The sequence below is a fragment of the Schistocerca americana genome, chromosome 1 (assembly GCF_021461395.2).
Source record: "Schistocerca americana isolate TAMUIC-IGC-003095 chromosome 1, iqSchAmer2.1, whole genome shotgun sequence".
Classification (NCBI taxonomy): domain Eukaryota; kingdom Metazoa; phylum Arthropoda; class Insecta; order Orthoptera; family Acrididae; genus Schistocerca; species Schistocerca americana.
The window spans coordinates 9677236-9694826 of record NC_060119.1 but is presented as its reverse complement, the minus strand read 5'-3'; positions in this window follow the sequence as shown (position 1 = coordinate 9694826).

Genomic DNA, 17591 nt, shown 5'->3' with positions numbered 1-17591 from the left:
GCTTTTTGTAATTAATTCCGCGGCAATTTCTGTGTTTCATCGTCAATAAGAAAGTCAGAGGGATACAGTAAACATGAAGTGAAATATCAGAATCTATAACTAGTGTCACAGGAATGGTTCAAAACATAGACAGTAAGAAGAGTCAGTCTACTTGCAATTAAGTCGGCATTGTGCCTTTCGTATTTAATTCCGATGCAATTTCTGTGTTTCATCGTCAATAAGATGGTCCAAGGCCTACAGTACGCCTGAAGTGAAGCATCAGAATCTATAACTAGTGTCACAGGAATGGTTCAAATCATAGGCAGTAAGAAGAGTCAGTCTCCCTGTACTTAAGTCTGCTTTTTGCATTTTCTACTTAATTCCGAAGCAATTTCTGTGTTTCATTGTCAATAAGATGGTCAGAGGGATACAGTAAACCTGAAGTGAAGCATCGGAATCTATAACTAGTGTCACAGGAATGGTTGAAAACATAGACAGTAGGCAGAGGCAGTCTTCTTGTACTTGGGTCGGCATTGTGCCTTTTATATATAATTCCGTTTCAATTTCTGTGTTTCATCGTCAATAAGAAGGTCAGAGGGTTACAGTAAACCTGATGAGAAGCATGGGAATCTATAACTAGTGGCACAGGAATGGTTCAAATCATGGGCAGTAAGAAGAGTCAGTCTCCCTGTACTTAAGTCTGCTTTTTGCATTTTCTACTTAATTCCGAAGCAATTTCTGTGTTTCATTGTCAATAAGATGGTCAGAGGGATACAGTAAACCTGAAGTGAAGCATAGGAATCTATAACTAGTGGCACAGGGATGGTTCAAAACATAGACAGTAGGAAGAGTCAGTCTTCTTGTACTTAGGTCGGCATTTTGCCTTATGTATTTAATTCCGATGCAATTTCTGTATTTCATCGTCAATAAGAGGGTCAGAGGTGTACAGGAAACCTGAAGTGAAGCATCGGAATCTATAGCTAGTGTCACAGGAATGGTTCAAAAACATAGAGAGTAGGAAAAGTCAGTCATCATGTACTTGAGTCGGCATTGTGCCTTTTGTATTTAATTCCGATGCAATTTCTGTGTTTCATCGTCAATAGGAAGGTCAGAGGATTACAGTAATCCTGAAGAGAAGCATCGGAATCTATAACTAGTGTCACAGGAATGGTTCAAATCGTAGACAGTAGGAAGAATCAGTCTTCTTGTACTTGAGTCGGCATTGTGCCTTTTGTATTTAATTCCGATGCAGATTCTGTGTTTCATTGTCAATAAGAAGGTCAGAGGGGTACAGTAAACTTGAAGAGAAGCATCGGAATCTATAACTAGTGTCACAGGAATGGTTCAAAACATAGACAATAGGAAGAGTCAGTCTTCTTGTACTTAAGTGAGCATTGTGCCTTTCCTATTTAATTCCGATGCAATTTCTGTGTTTCATCGTCAATAAGAAGGTCCAAGGGATACAGTACACCTAAAGTGAAGCATCGGAATCTATAACTAGTGTCACAGGAATGGTTCAAAACTTAGAGAGTAGGAAGAGTCTGTCTCCTTGTACTTGAGTCGGCATTGTGCCTTTTATATTTGATTCCGTTGCAATTTCTGTGTTTCATCGTCAATAAGAAGGTCAGAGGGTTACAGTAAACCTGATGAGAAGCATCGGAATCTATAACTAGTGTCACAGGAATGGTTCAAACATAGACAGTAGGAAGAGTCAGTCTTCTTGTACTTAAGTCGGCATTGTGCAAATTCTATTTAATTCCGATGCAATTTCTGTGTTTCATCATCAACAAGCAGATCTGAGGGATACAGTATACCTGAAGTGAAGCATCGGAGTCAATAACTAGTGTCACATGAATGGTTCAAAACATAGTCAGTAAGAAGAATCAGTCTTCTTGTACTTAAGTCGGCATTGTGCCTTTTGTATTTAATTCCGATGCAATTTCTGTGTTTCATTGTCAATAAGAAGGTCCAAGGGATACAGTACACCTATAGTGAAGCATCGGAATCTATAACTCGTGTCACAGGAATGGTTCAAATCATAGACAGTAGGAAGAGTCAGTCTTCTTGTACTTGAGCCGGCATTGTGCCTTTTGTATTTAATTCCGATGCAATTTCTGTGTTTCATCGTCACAAAGAAGGTCAAAGGGATACCGTACACCTAAAGTAAAGCATCGGAATCTATAATTAGTGTCACAGGAATGGTTTAAAACATAGAGAGTAGGAAGAGTCTGTCACCTTGTACTTGAGCCGGCATTGTGCCTTTTGTATTTAATTCCGATGCAATATCTGTGTTTCATCGTCAATAAGAAGGTCAGAGGGTTACAGTAAACCTGAAGAGAAGCATCGGAATCTATAACTAGTGTCTCAGGAATGGTTCAAAACATAGACAGTAGGAAGAGTCAGTCTTCTGGTACTTAAGTCGGCATAGTGAGTTTTCTATTTAATTCCGATGCAATATCTGTGTTTTATCGTCAATAAGAAGGTCAGAGGGATACAGTAAACCTGAAGTGAAGCATCGGAATCTATAACTAGTGTCACAATGATGGTTCAAAACATAGACAGTGGGAAGAGTCAGTCTTCTTGTACTCAAGTCGGCATTGTGCCTTTTCTATTTAATTCCGATGCAATATCTGTGTATCATCGTCAATAAGAAGGTCCAACGGATACAGTAAACATATAGTGAAGCATCGGAATCTAAATCTGGTCTCACAGGAAAGGTTCAAAACATAGAGAGTAAGAAGAGCCAGACTTCTTGTACTTGAGCCGGCATTGTGCCTTTTGTATTTAATTCCGATGCAATATCTGTGTTTCATCGTCAATAAGAAGGTCAGAGGGTTACAGTAAACCTGAAGTGAAGCATCGGAATCTGTAACTAGTGTCACAGAAATGCTTCAAATCATAGTCAATAAGAAGAGTCAGTCTTCTTGTACTTAAGTCAACATTGTGTTTTTTGTATTTAATTCCGATGCAATTTCTGTGTTTTATAGTCAATATGAAGGTCAGAGGGATACAGACAACCTGATGTGAAGCATCGGAATCTATAACTACTGTCACAGGGATGGTTCAAAGCATAGACAGTGGGAAGAGTCAGTCTTCTTGTACTTAAGTCGGCATTGTGCCTTTTGTATTTATTTCCGAGGCAATTTCTGTGTTTCATCGTCAATAAGAAGGTCAGAGGGATACAGTAAACATGAAGTGAAGTATCAGAATCTATAACTAGTGTCACAGGTATTGTTCAAAGCATAGACAGTAAGAAGAGTCAGTCTACTTGTACTTAAGTCGGCATTGTGCCTTTTGCATTTAATTCCGATGCGATTTCTGTGTTTCATCGTCAATAAGAAGGTCCAAGGGATACAGTACACCTGAAGTGAAGCATCGGAATCTATAACTAGTGTCACAGAATGGTTCAAATCATAGACAGTAAAAGGAGTCACTCTTCTTGTACTTAACTCCGCGTTGTGCCTTTTCTATTAAATTCCGATGCAGTTTCTGTGTTTCATCTACAATAAGAAAGTCAGAGGGTTACAGTAAACCTGAAGAGAAGCATCGGAATCTATAACTAGTGTCACAGGAATGGTTCAAAACATAGACAATAGGAAGAGTCAGTCTTCTTGTACTTAAGACAGCATTGTGCCTTTTCTATTTAATTCCGATGCAATTTCTGTGTTTCATCGCCAATAAGAAGGTCCAAGGGATACAGTACACCTAAAGTGAAGCATCGGAATCTATAACTAGTGTCACAGGAATGGTTCAAAACATAGAGAGTAGGAAGAGTCTGTCTCCTTGTACTTGAGTCGGCAATGTGCCTTTTATATTTAATTCCGATGCAATTTCTGTGTTTCATCGTCAATAAGAATGTCAGAGGGTTACAGTAAACCTGATGAGAAGCATCGGAATCTATAACTAGTGTCACAGGAATGGTTCAAACATAGACAGTAGGAAGAGTCAGTCTTCTTGTACTTAAGTCGGCATTGTGCAATTTCTATTTAATTCCGATGCAATTTCTGTGTTTCATCATCAATAAGCAGATCTGAGGGATACAGTATACCTGAAGTGAAGCATCGGAGTCTATAACTAGTGTCACATGAATGGTTCAAAACATAGTCAGTAAGAAGAATCAGTCTTGTTGTACTTAAGTCGGCATTGTGCCTTTTGTCTTTAATTCCGATGCAATTTCTGTGTTTCATCGTCAATAAGAAGGTCCAAGGGATACAGTACACCTATAGTTAAGCATCGGAATCTATAACTCGTGTCACAGGAATGGTTCAAATCATAGACAGTAAGAAGAGTCAGTCTTCTTGTACTTAAGTCGGCTTTGTGCCTTTTCTATTTAATTCCGATGCAATTTCTGTGTTTCATTGTCAATAAGGTGGTCAGAGGGATACAGTAAACCTGAAGTGAAGCATCGGAATCTATAACTAGTGTCACAGGAATGGTTGAAAACATAGACAGTAGGAAGAGTCAGTCTTCTTGTACTTGAGCCGGCATTGTGCCTTTTGTATTTAATTCCGATGCAATATCTGTGTTTCATCGTCAATAAGAAGGTCAGAGGGTTACAGTAAACCTGAAGAGAAGCATCGGAATCTATAACTAGTGTCTCTGGAATGGTTCAAAACATAGACAGTATGAAGAGTCAGTCTTCTGGTACTTAAGTCGGCATAGTGAGTTTTCTATTTAATTCCGATGCAATTTCTGTGTTTTATCGTCAATAAGAAGGTCAGAGGGATACAGTAAACCTGAAGTGAAGCATCGGAATCTATAACTAGTGTCACAATGATGGTTCAAAACATAGACAGTGGGAAGAGTCTGTCTTCTTGTACTCAAGTCGGCATTGTGCCTATTGTATTTAATTCCGATGCAATTTCTGTGTTTCATCGTCACAAAGAAGGTCAAAGTACACCTAAAGTAAAGCATCGGAATCTATAATTAGTGTCACAGGAATGGTTTAAAACACAGAGAGTAGGAAGAGTCTGTCACCTTGTACTTGAGTCGGCATTGTGCCTTTTCTATTTAATTCCGATGCAATTTCTGTGTTTTATCGACAATAAGAAGGTCAGAGGGATACAGAAAACCTGAAGTGAAGCATCGGAATCTATAACTACTGTCACAGGAATGGTTCAAATCATAGACAGTAAGAAGAGTCAGTCTTGTTGTACATATGTCGGCATTGTGACTTTTCTATTTAATTCCGATGCAATTTCTGTGTTTCATTGTCAATGAGAAGGTCAGAGGGATCCAGTACAGCTAAAGTGAAGCATCGGAATCTGTAAGTAGTGTCACAGGAATGGTTCAAAACATAGTCAATAAGAAGAGTCAGTCCTCTTGTACTTAAGTCGGCATCGTGCTTTTTGTATTTAATTCCGATGTAAATTCTGTGTTTCATCGTCAATAAGAAGGTCAGAGGGATACAGTAAACATGAAGTGAAGTATCAGAATCTATAACTAGTGTCACATTAACTGTTAAAAACATACACAGTAAGAAGAGTCAGTCTACTTGTGCTTAAGTCGGCATTGTGCCTTTTGCATTTAATTCCGATGCAATTTCTGTGTTTCAGCGTCAATAAGAAGGTCCAAGGGATACAGTACACCTGAAGTGAAGCATCGGAATCTATAACTAGTGTCACAGGAATGGTTCAAATCATAGACAGTAAGAGGAGTCACTCTTCTTGTACGAAAGTCCGCATTGTGCCTTTTCTATTTAATTCCAATGCAATTTCTGTTTTTCATTGTCAATAAGAAGGTCAGAGGGATACAGTAAACATCAAGTGAAGTATCTGAATCTATAACTAGTGTCACAAGAATGGTTGAAAACATAGACAGTAAGAAGCGTCAGTCTACTTGTACTTAAGTCGGCATTGTGCCTTTTGTATTTAATTCCGTTGGCAATTTCTGTGTTTCATCGTCAATAAGAAGGTCAGAGGGATACAGTAAACATGAAGTGAAGTATCAGAATCTATAACTAGTGTCACAGGTATTGTTCAAAGCATAGACAGTAAGAAGAGTCAGTCTACTTGTACTTAAGTCGGCATTGTGAGTTTTGCATTTAATTCCGATGCGATTTCTGTGTTTCATCGTCAATAAGAAGGTCCAAGGGATACAGTACACCTGAAGTGAAGCATCGGAATCTATAACTAGTGTCACAGAATGGTTCAAATCATAGACAGTAAAAGGAGTCACTCTTCTTGTACTTAACTCCGCGTTGTGCCTTTTCTATTTAATTCCGATGCAATTTCTCTTTTTCATTGTCAATACGAAGGTCAGAGGTATACAGTAAACCTGAAGTGAAGCATCGGAATCTATAACTAGTGTCACAGGAATGGTTCAAATCATAGACATTAGGAAGAGTCACTCTTCTTGTACTTGAGTCGGCATTGTGCCTTTAGTATTTAATTCCGATGCAGATTCTGTGTTTCATTGTCAATAAGAAGGTCAGAGGGTTACAGTAAACTTGAAGAGAAGCATCGGAATCTATAACTTGTGTCACAGGAATGGTTCAATGCATAGACAGTAAGAGGAGTCAGTCTTCTTGTACTTAAAACGACATTGTGCCTTTTCTATTGTGTTCCGATGCAATTTCTGTGTTTCATTGTCAATAAAATGGTCAGAGGTATACAGTAAACCTGAAGTGAAGCATCGGAATCTATAACTAGTGTCACAGGAATGGTTCAAATCATAGACATTAGGAAGAGTCAGTCTTCTTGTACTTGAGTCGGCATTGTGCCTTTTGTATTTAATTCCGATGCAATTTCTGTGTTTCATCTACAATAAGAAAGTCAGAGGGTTACAGTAAACCTGAAGAGAAGCATCGGAATCTATAACTAGTGTCACAGGAATGGTTCAAAACATAGACAATAGGAAGAGTCAGTCTTCTTGTACTTAAGACAGCATTGTGCCTTTCCTATTTAATTCCGATGCAATTTCTGTGTTTCATCGCCAATAAGAAGGTCCAAGGGATACAGTACACCTAAAGTGAAGCATCGGAATCTATAACTAGTGTCACAGGAATGGTTCAAAACATAGAGAGTAGGAAGAGTCTGTCTCCTTGTACTTGAGTCGGCAATGTGCCTTTTATATTTAATTCCGATGCAATTTCTGTGTTTCATCGTCAATAAGAATGTCAGAGGGTTACAGTAAACCTGATGAGAAGCATCGGAATCTATAACTAGTGTCACAGGAATGGTTCAAACATAGACAGTAGGAAGAGTCAGTCTTCTTGTACTTAAGTCGGCATTGTGCAATTTCTATTTAATTCCGATGCAATTTCTGTGCTTCATCATCAATAAGCAGATCTGAGGGATACAGTATACCTGAAGTGAAGCATCGGAGTCTATAACTAGTGTCGCATGAATGGTTCAAAACATAGTCAGTAAGAAGAATCAGTCTTGTTGTACTTAAGTCGGCATTGTGCCTTTTGTCTTTAATTCCGATGCAATTTCTGTGTTTCATCGTCAATAAGAAGGTCCAAGGGATACAGTACACCTATAGTTAAGCATCGGAATCTATAACTCGTGTCACAGGAATGGTTCAAATCATAGACAGTAAGAAGAGTCAGTCTTCTTGTACTTAAGTCGGCTTTGTGCCTTTTCTATTTAATTCCGATGCAATTTCTGTGTTTCATTGTCAATAAGGTGGTCAGAGGGATACAGTAAACCTGAAGTGAAGCATCGGAATCTATAACTAGTGTCACAGGAATGGTTGAAAACATAGACAGTAGGAAGAGTCAGTCTTCTTGTACTTGAGCCGACATTGTGCCTTTTGTATTTAATTCCGATGCAATATCTGTGTTTCATCGTCAATAAGAAGGTCAGAGGGTTACAGTAAACCTGAAGAGAAGCATCGGAATCTATAACTAGTGTCTCTGGAATGGTTCAAAACATAGACAGTATGAAGAGTCAGTCTTCTGGTACTTAAGTCGGCATAGTGAGTTTTCTATTTAATTCCGATGCAATTTCTGTGTTTTATCGTCAATAAGAAGGTCAGAGGGATACAGTAAACCTGAAGTGAAGCATCGGAATCTATAACTAGTGTCACAATGATGGTTCAAAACATAGACAGTGGGAAGAGTCTGTCTTCTTGTACTCAAGTCGGCATTGTGCCTATTGTATTTAATTCCGATGCAATTTCTGTGTTTCATCGTCACAAAGAAGGTCAAAGTACACCTAAAGTAAAGCATCAGAATCTATAATTAGTGTCACAGGAATGGTTTAAAACACAGAGAGTAGGAAGAGTCTGTCACCTTGTACTTGAGTCGGCATTGTGCCTTTTCTATTTAATTCCGATGCAATTTCTGTGTTTTATCGACAATAAGAAGGTCAGAGGGATACAGAAAACCTGAAGTGAAGCATCGGAATCTATAACTACTGTCACAGGAATGGTTCAAATCATAGACAGTAAGAAGAGTCAGTCTTGTTGTACATAAGTCGGCATTGTGACTTTTCTATTTAATTCCGATGCAATTTCTGTGTTTCATTGTCAATGAGAAGGTCAGAGGGATCCAGTACAGCTAAAGTGAAGCATCGGAATCTGTAAGTAGTGTCACAGGAATGGTTCAAAACATAGTCAATAAGAAGAGTCAGTCCTCTTGTACTTAAGTCGGCATCGTGCTTTTTGTATTTAATTCCGATGTAAATTCTGTGTTTCATCGTCAATAAGAAGGTCAGAGGGATACAGTAAACATGAAGTGAAGTATCAGAATCTATAACTAGTGTCACATTAACTGTTCAAAACATACACAGTAAGAAGAGTCAGTCTACTTGTGCTTAAGTCGGCATTGTGCCTTTTGCATTTAATACCGATGCAATTTCTGTGTTTCAGCGTCAATAAGAAGGTCCAAGGGATACAGTACACCTGAAGTGAAGCATCGGAATCTATAACTAGTGTCACAGGAATGGTTCAAATCATAGACAGTAAGAGGAGTCACTCTTCTTGTACGAAAGTCCGCATTGTGCCTTTTCTATTTAATTCCAATGCAATTTCTGTTTTTCATTGTCAATAAGAAGGTCAGAGGGATACAGTAAACATCAAGTGAAGTATCTGAATCTATAACTAGTGTCACAAGAATGGTTGAAAACATAGACAGTAAGAAGCGTCAGTCTACTTGTACTTAAGTCGGCATTGTGCCTTTTGTATTTAATTCCGTTGGCAATTTCTGTGTTTCATCGTCAATAAGAAGGTAAGAGGGATACAGTAAACTTGAAGTGAAGCATCGGAATCTATAACTAGTGTCACAGGAATGGTTAAAACATAGACAGTAAGATGAGTCAGTTTCTTGCACTTAAGTCGGCATTGTGCATTTTGTATTTAATTCCGATGCAATTTCTGTGTTTCTACGTCAGTAAGAATGTCCAAATGATACAGTAAACCTGACTTGATGTATCGGAATCTGTAAGTAGTGTCACAGGAATGGTTCAAAACATAGTCAATAAGAAGAGTCAGTCTTCTTGTACTTAAGTCGGCTTTCTGCCTTTTCTATTTAATTCCGATGCAATTTCTGTGTTTTATCGTCAAAAAGAAGGTCAGAGGGATACAGCAAACCTGAAGTGAAGCATCGGAATCTATAACTAGTGTCACAGGGATGGTTCAAACCATAGACAGTAGGAAGAGTCCGACTTCTTGTACTTAAGTCGGCATTGTGCCTTTTGTATTTACTTCCGATGCAATTTCTGTGTTTCATCGTCAATAAGAAGGTCAGATGGATACAGTAAACCTGAAGTGAAGCATCGGAATCTATAACTAGTGTCACAGGTTCAGTTCAAAACATAGACAGTAAGAAGAGTCCGTCTTCTTGTACTTAAGTCGGCATTGTGCCTTTTGTATTCACTTCCGATGCAATTTCTGTGTTTCATCGTCAATAACAAGGTCAGAGGGATACAGTAAACCTGAAGTGAAGCATCGGAGTCTATAACTAGTGTCACAGGAATGGTTCAAAGCATAGAGAGTAAGAGGAGTCGGTCTTCTTGTACTTAAGTCGGCATTGTGCCTTTTCTATTTTATTCCGATGCAATTTCTGTGTTTTATCGTCAATGAGAAGGTAAGAGGGATACAGAAAACCTGATGTGAAGCATCGGAATCTATAACTAATGTCACAGGGTTGGTTCAAACATAGGCAGTAGGAAGAGTCAGTCTTCTTGTACTTGAGTCGGCATTGTGCCTTTTGTATTTAATTCCGATGCTGATTCTGTGTTTCATCGTCAATAAGAAGGTCAGAGGGATACAGAAAACCTGATGTGAAGCATCGGAATCTATAACTAGTGTCACTGGAATGGTTCAAAACATAGACAGTAAGAGGACTCAGTCTTCTTGTACTTAACTCCTGCGTTGTGCTTTTTCTATTTAATTTCGATGCAATTTCTGTGTTTCATTGTCAATAAGAAGGTCAGAGGGATACAGTAAACCTGAAGTGAAGCATCGGAATCTATAACTAGTGTCACAGGAATGGTTCAAAACATAGACAGTAGGAAGAGTCAGTCTTCTTGTACTTGAGTCGGCATTGTGCCTTTTGTATTTAATTCCGATGCAATTTCTGTGTTTCATCGTGAATAAGAAAGTCAGAGGGTTACAGTAAACCTGAAGAGAAGCATCGGAATCTATAACTAGTGTCACAGGAATGGTTCAAAACATAGACAATAGGAAGAGTCAGTCTTCTTGTACTTAAGTCGGCATTGTGCCTTTTCTATTTAATTCCGATGCAATTTCTGTGTTTCATTGTCAATAAGAAGGTCCAAGGGATACAGTACACCTAAAGTGAAGCATCGGAATCTATAACTAGTGTCACAGGAATGGTTCAAACATAGACAGTAGGAAGAGTCAGTCTTCTTGTACTTAAGTCGGCATTGTGCAATTTCTATTTAATTCCGATGCAATTTCTGTGTTTCATCATCAATAAGCAGATCAGAGGGATACAGTATACCTGAAGTGAAGCATCGGAATCTATAACTAGTGTCACATGAATGGTGCAAAACATAGTCAGTAAGATGAATCAGTCTTCTTGTACTTAAGTCGGCATTGTGCCTTTTGTATTTAATTCCGATGCAATTTCTGTGTTTCATCGTCAATAAGAAGGTCGAAGGGATACTGTACTCCTAAAGTGAAGCATCGGAATCTATAACTTGTGTCACAGGAATGGTTCAAATCATAGACAGTAAGAAGAGTCAGTCTTCTTGTACATAAGTAGGCTTTGTGCCTTTTCTATTTAATTCCGATGCAATTTCTGTGTTTCATTGTCAACAAGATGGTCAGAGGGATACAGTAAACCTGAAGTAAAGCATCGGAATCTATAACTAGTGTCACAGGAATGGTTGAAAACATAGTCAGTAGGAAGAGTCAATCTTCTTGTACTTGAGCCGGTATTGTGCCTTTTGTATTTAATTCCGATGCAATATCTGTGCTTCATCGTCAATACGAAGGTCAGAGGGTTACAGTAAACCTGAAGAGAAGCATCGGAATCTATAACTAGTGTCACTGGAATGGTTCAAAACATAGACAGTAGGAAGAGTCAGTCTTCTGGTACTTAAAGCGGCATAGTGCCTTTTCTATTTAATTCCGATGCAATTTCTGTGTTTTATCGTCAATAAGAAGGTCAGAGGGATACAGTAAACCTGAAGTGAAGTATCAGAATCTATAACTAGTGTCACAGGAATGCTTCAAAGCATAGACAGTAGGAAGAGTGAGTCTACTTGTACTTAAGTCGGCATAGTGCCTTTTCTATTTAATTCCGATGCAATTTCTGTGTTTTATCGTCAATAAGAAGGTCAGAGGGATACAGTAAACCTGAAGTGAAGCATCGGAATCTATAACTAGTGTCACAATGATGGTTCAAGACATAGACAGTGGGAAGAGTCAGTCTTCTTGTACTCAAGTCGGCATTGTGCCTATTGTATTTAAATCCGATGCAATTTCTGTGTTTCATCGTCAATAAGAGGGCCAGAGGGATACAGTAAACCTGAAGTGAAGTATCAGAATCTATAACTAGTGTCACAGGAATGCTTCAAAACATAGACAGTAAGAAGGGTCAGTCTACTTGTATTTAAGTCGGCATTGTGCCTTTTCTATTTAATTCCGATGCAGTTTCTGTGTTTCATCGTCAATAAGAAGGTCCAAGGGATACATTACACCTAAAGTGAAGCATCGGAATCTATAACTAGTGTCACAGGAATGGTTCAAAACATAGAGAGTAGGAAGAGTCTGTCTCCTTGTACTTGAGTCGGCATTGTGCCATTTGTATTTAATTCCGATTCAATTTCCGAGTTTCATCGTCAATAAGAAGGTCAGAGTGTTACAGTAAACCTGACGAGTCGCATCGGAATCTATAACTAGTGTCACAGGAATGGTTCAAAACATAGGCAGTAGGAAGAGTCAAACTTCTTGTACTTAAGTCGGCATTGTGCCTTTTGTGTTTAATTCCGATGCAATTTCTGAGTTTCATCGTCAATACGAAGGTCAGAGGGATACAGTAAACATCAAGTGAAGTATCTGAATCTAGAACTAGTGTCACAAGAATGGTTGAAAACATAGACAGTAAGAAGCGTCAGTCTACTTGTACTTAAGTCAGCATTGTGCCTTTTGTATTTAATTCCGTTGGCAATTTCTGTGTTTTATCGTCAATTAGAAGGTAAGAGGGATACAGTAAACTTGAAGTGAACCATCGGAATCTATAACTAGTGTCACAGGAATGGTTAAAACATAGACAGTCAGATGAGTCAGTTTCTTGTACTTAAGTCGGCATTGTGCATTTTGTATTTAATTCCGATGCAATTACTGTGTTTCTGCGTCAGTAAGAATGTCCAAGGGATACAGTAAACCTGACTTGATGTATCGGAATCTGTAAGTAGTGTCACAGGAATGGTTCAAAACATAGTCAATAAGAAAAGTCAGTCTTCTTGTACTTAAGTCGGCTTTCTGCCTTTTCTATTTAATTCCGATGCAATTTCTGTGTTTTATCGTCAATAAGAAGGTCAGAGGGATACAGCAAACCTGAAGTGAAGCATCGGAATCTATAACTAGTGTCACAGGGATGGTTCAAACCATAGACAGTAGGAAGAGTCCGTCTTCTTGTACTTAAGTCGGCATTGTGCCTTTTGTATTCACTTCCGATGCCATTTCTGTGTTTCATCGTCAATAAGAAAGTCAGAGGGATACAGAAAACCTGAAGTGAAGCATCGGAATCTATAACTAGTGTCGCAGGTTCAGTTCAAAACATAGACAGTAAGAAGAGTCCGTCTTCTTGTACTTAAGTCGGCATTGTGCCTTTTGTATTCACTTCCGATGCAATTTCTGTGTTTCATCGTCAATAGGAAGGTCAGAGGGATACAGTATACCTGAAGTGAAGCATCGGAGTCTATAACTAGTGTCACAGGAATGGTTCAAAGCATAGACAGTAAGAGGAGTCAGTCTTCTTGTACTTAAGTCGGCATTGTGCCTTTTCTATTTTATTCCGATGCAATTTCTGTGTTTTATCGGCAATAAGAAGGTCAGAGGGATACAGAATACCTGATGTGAATCATCGGAATCTATAACTAGTGTCACAGGGTTGGTTCAAACATAGTCAGTAGGAAGAGTCAGTCTTCTTGTACTTGAGTCGGCATTGTGCCTTTTGTATTTAATTCCGATGCAATATCTGTGCTTCATCGTCAATAAGAAGGTCAGAGGGTTACAGTAAACCTGAAGAGAAGCATCGGAATCTATAACTAGTGTCACTGGAATGGTTCAAAACATAGACAGTAGGAAGAGTCAGTCTTCTGGTACTTAAAGCGGCATAGTGCCTTTTCTATTTAATTCCGATGCAATTTCTGTGTTTTATCGTCAATAAGAAGGTCGGAGGGATACAGTAAACCTGAAGTGAAGTATCAGAATCTATAACTAGTGTCACAGGAATGCTTCAAAGCATAGACAGGAGGAAGAGTGAGTCTACTTGTACTTAAGTCGGCATAGTGCCTTTTCTATTTAATTCCGATGCAATTTCTGTGTTTTATCGTCAATAAGAAGGTCAGAGGGATACAGTAAACCTGAAGTGAAGCATCGGAATCTATATCTAGTGTCACAATGATGGTTCAAGACATAGACAGTGGGTAGAGTCAGTCTTCTTGTACTCAAGTCGGCATTGTGCCTATTGTATTTAAATCCGATGCAATTTCTGTGTTTCATCGTCAATAAGAGGGCCAGAGGGATACAGTAAACCTGAAGTGAAGTATCAGAATCTATAACTAGTGTCACAGGAATGCTTCAAAACATAGACAGTAAGAAGGGTCAGTCTACTTGTATTTAAGTCGGCATTGTGCCTTTTCTATTTAATTCCGATGCAATTTCTGTGTTTCATCGTCAATAAGAAGGTCCAAGGGATACATTACACCTAAAGTGAAGCATCGGAATCTATAACTAGTGTCACAGGAATGGTTCAAAACATAGAGAGTAGGAAGAGTCTGTCTCCTTGTACTTGAGTCGGCATTGTGCCATTTGTATTTAATTCCGATGCAATTTCCGAGTTTCATCGTCAATAAGGTCAGAGTGTTACAGTAAACCTGATGAGTCGCATCGGAATCTATAACTAGTGTCACAGGAATGGATCAAAACATAGACAGTAGGAAGAGTCAAACTTCTTGTACTTAAGTCGGCATTGTGCCTTTTGTGTTTAATTCCGATGCAATTTCTGAGTTTCATCGTCAATACGAAGGTCAGAGGGATACAGTAAACATCAAGTGAAGTATCTGAATCTATAACTAGTGTCACAAGAATGGTTGAAAACATAGACAGTAAGAAGCGTCACTCTACTTGTACTTAAGTCGGCATTGTGCCTTTTCTATTTAATTTCGTTTGCAATTTCTGTGTTTTATCGTCAATTAGAAGGTAAGAGGGATACAGTAAACTTGAAGTGAACCATCGGAATCTATAACTAGTGTCACAGGAATGGTTAAAACATAGACAGTCAGATGAGTCAGTTTCTTGTACTTAAGTCGGCATTGTGCATTTTGTATTTAATTCCGATGCAATTACTGTTTTTCTACGTCAGTAAGAATGTCCAAGGGATACAGTAAACCTGACTTGATGTATCGGAATCTGTAAGTAGTGTCACAGGAATGGTTCAAAACATAGTCAATAAGAAAAGTCCGTCTTCTTGTACTTAAGTCGGCTTTCTGCCATTTCTGTTTAATTCCGATGCAATTTCTGTGTTTTATCGTCAATAAGAAGGTCAGAGGGATACAGCAAACCTGAAGTGAAGCATCGGAATCTATAACTAGTGTCACAGGGATTGTTCAAACCATAGACAGTAGGAAGAGTCCGTCTTCTTGTACTTAAGTCGGCATTGTGCCTTTTGTATTCACTTCCGATGCAATTTCTGTGTTTCATCGTCAATAAGAAGGTGAGAGGGATACAGTAAACCTGAAGTGAAGCATCGGAATCTATAACTAGTGTCGCAGGTTCAGTTCAAAACATAGACAGTAAGAAGAGTCCGTCTTCTTGTACTTAAGTCGGCATTGTGCCTTTTGTATTCACTTCAGATGCAATTTCTGTGTTTCATCGTCAATAAGAAGGTCAGAGGGATACAGTAAACCTGAAGTGAAGCATCCGAGTTTATAACTAGTGTCACAGGAATGGTTCAAAGCATAGACAGTAAGAGAAGTCAGTCTTCTTGTACTTAAGTCGGCATTGTGCCTTTTCTATTTTATTCCGATGCAATTTCTGTGTTTTATCGGCAATAAGAAGGTCAGAGGGATACAGAAAACCTGATGTGAATCATCGGAATCTATAACTAGTGTCACAGGGTTGGTTCAAACATAGGCAGTAGGAAGAGTCAGTCTTCTTGTACTTGAGTCGGCATTGTGCCTTTTGTATTTAATTCCGATGCAGATTCTGTGTTTCATCGTCAATAAGAAGGTCAGAGGGATACAGAAAACCTGATGTGAAGCATCGGAATTCATAACTAGTGTCACTGGAATGGTTCAAAACATAGACAGTAGGAAGAGTCAGTCTTCTGGTACTTAAGTCGGCATTGTGCCTTTTCTATTTAATTCCGATGCAATTTCTGTGTTTTATCGTCAATAAGAAGGTCCGAGGGATTCAGAAAACCTGACGTGAAGCATCGGAATCTATAACTAGTGTCACAGGGTTGGTTCAAAACATAGACAGTAGGAAGAGTCAGTCTTCTTGTACTTGAGTCGGCATTGTGCCTTTTGTATTTAATTCCGATGCAGATTCTGTGTTTCATCGTCAATAAGAAGGTCAGAGGGATACAGTAAACTTGAAGAGAAGCATCGGAATGTATAACTTGTGTCACAGGAATGGTTCAAAGCATAGACAGTAAGAGGAGTCAGTCTTCTTGTACTTAAGTCGGCATTGTGCCTTTTCTATTTTATTCCGATGCAATCTCTGTGTTTCATTGTCAATAAGAAGGTCAGAGGGATACAGTAAACCTGAAGTGAAGCATCGGAATCTATAACTAGAGTCACAGGATTGGTTCAAAACATGGACAGTAGGAAGAGTCAGTCTTCTTGAACTTGAGTCGGGATTGTGCCTTTTGTATTTAATTCCGATGCAATTTCTGTGTTTCATTGTCAATAAGAAGGTCAGAGGGATACAGTAAACCTGAAGTGAAGCATCGGAATCTATAATTAGTGTCACAGGTAAGGTTCAAAGCATAGAGAGTAAGAAGAGTCAGTCTACTAGTACTTAAATCGGCATTGTGCCTTTTGCATTTAATTCCGATGGGACTTCTGTGTTTCATCGTCAATAAGAAGGTCCAAGGGATATAGTACACCTGAAGTGAAGCATCGGAATCTATAACTAGTGTCACAGAATGGTTCAAATCATAGACATTATCAAGAGTCAGTCTTCTTGTACTTGAGTCGGCATTGTGCCTTTTCTATTTAATTCCGATGCAGATTCTGTGTTTCATCGACAATAAGAAGGTCAGAGGGTTACAGTAAACTTGAAGAGAAGCATCGGAATCTATAACTTGTGTAACAGGAATGGTTCAAAGCATAGACAGTAAGAGGAGTCAGTCTTCTTGTACTTAAGTCGGCATTGTGCCTTTCTATTTTATTCCGATGCAATTTCTGTGTTTCATTGTCAATAAGAAGGTCAGAGGGATACAGTAAACCTGAAGTGAAGCATCGGAATCTATAACTAGTGTCACAGGATTGGTTCAAAACATGGACAGTAGGAAGAGTCAGTCTTCTTGAACTTTAGTCGGGATTGTGCCTTTTGTATTTAATTCCGATGCAATTTCTGTGTTTCATTGTCAATAAGAAGGTCAGAGGGATACAGTAAACCTGAAGTGAAGCATCGGAATCTATAACTAGCGTCACAGGAATGGTTCAAAGCATAGAGAGTAGGAAGAGTCTGTCTCCTTGTACTTGAGTCGGCATTGTGCCTTTTATATTTAATTCCGATGCAATTTCTGTGTTTCATCGTCAATAAGAAGGTCAGAGGGTTACAGTAAACCTGATGAGAAGCATCGGAATCTATAACTAGTGTCACAGGAATTTTTCAAACATAGACAGTAGGAAGAGTCAGTCTTCTTGTACTTAAGTCGGCATTGTGCAATTTCTATTTAATTCCGATGCAATTTCTGTGTTTCATCATCAATAAGCAGATCAGAGGGATACAGTATACCTGAA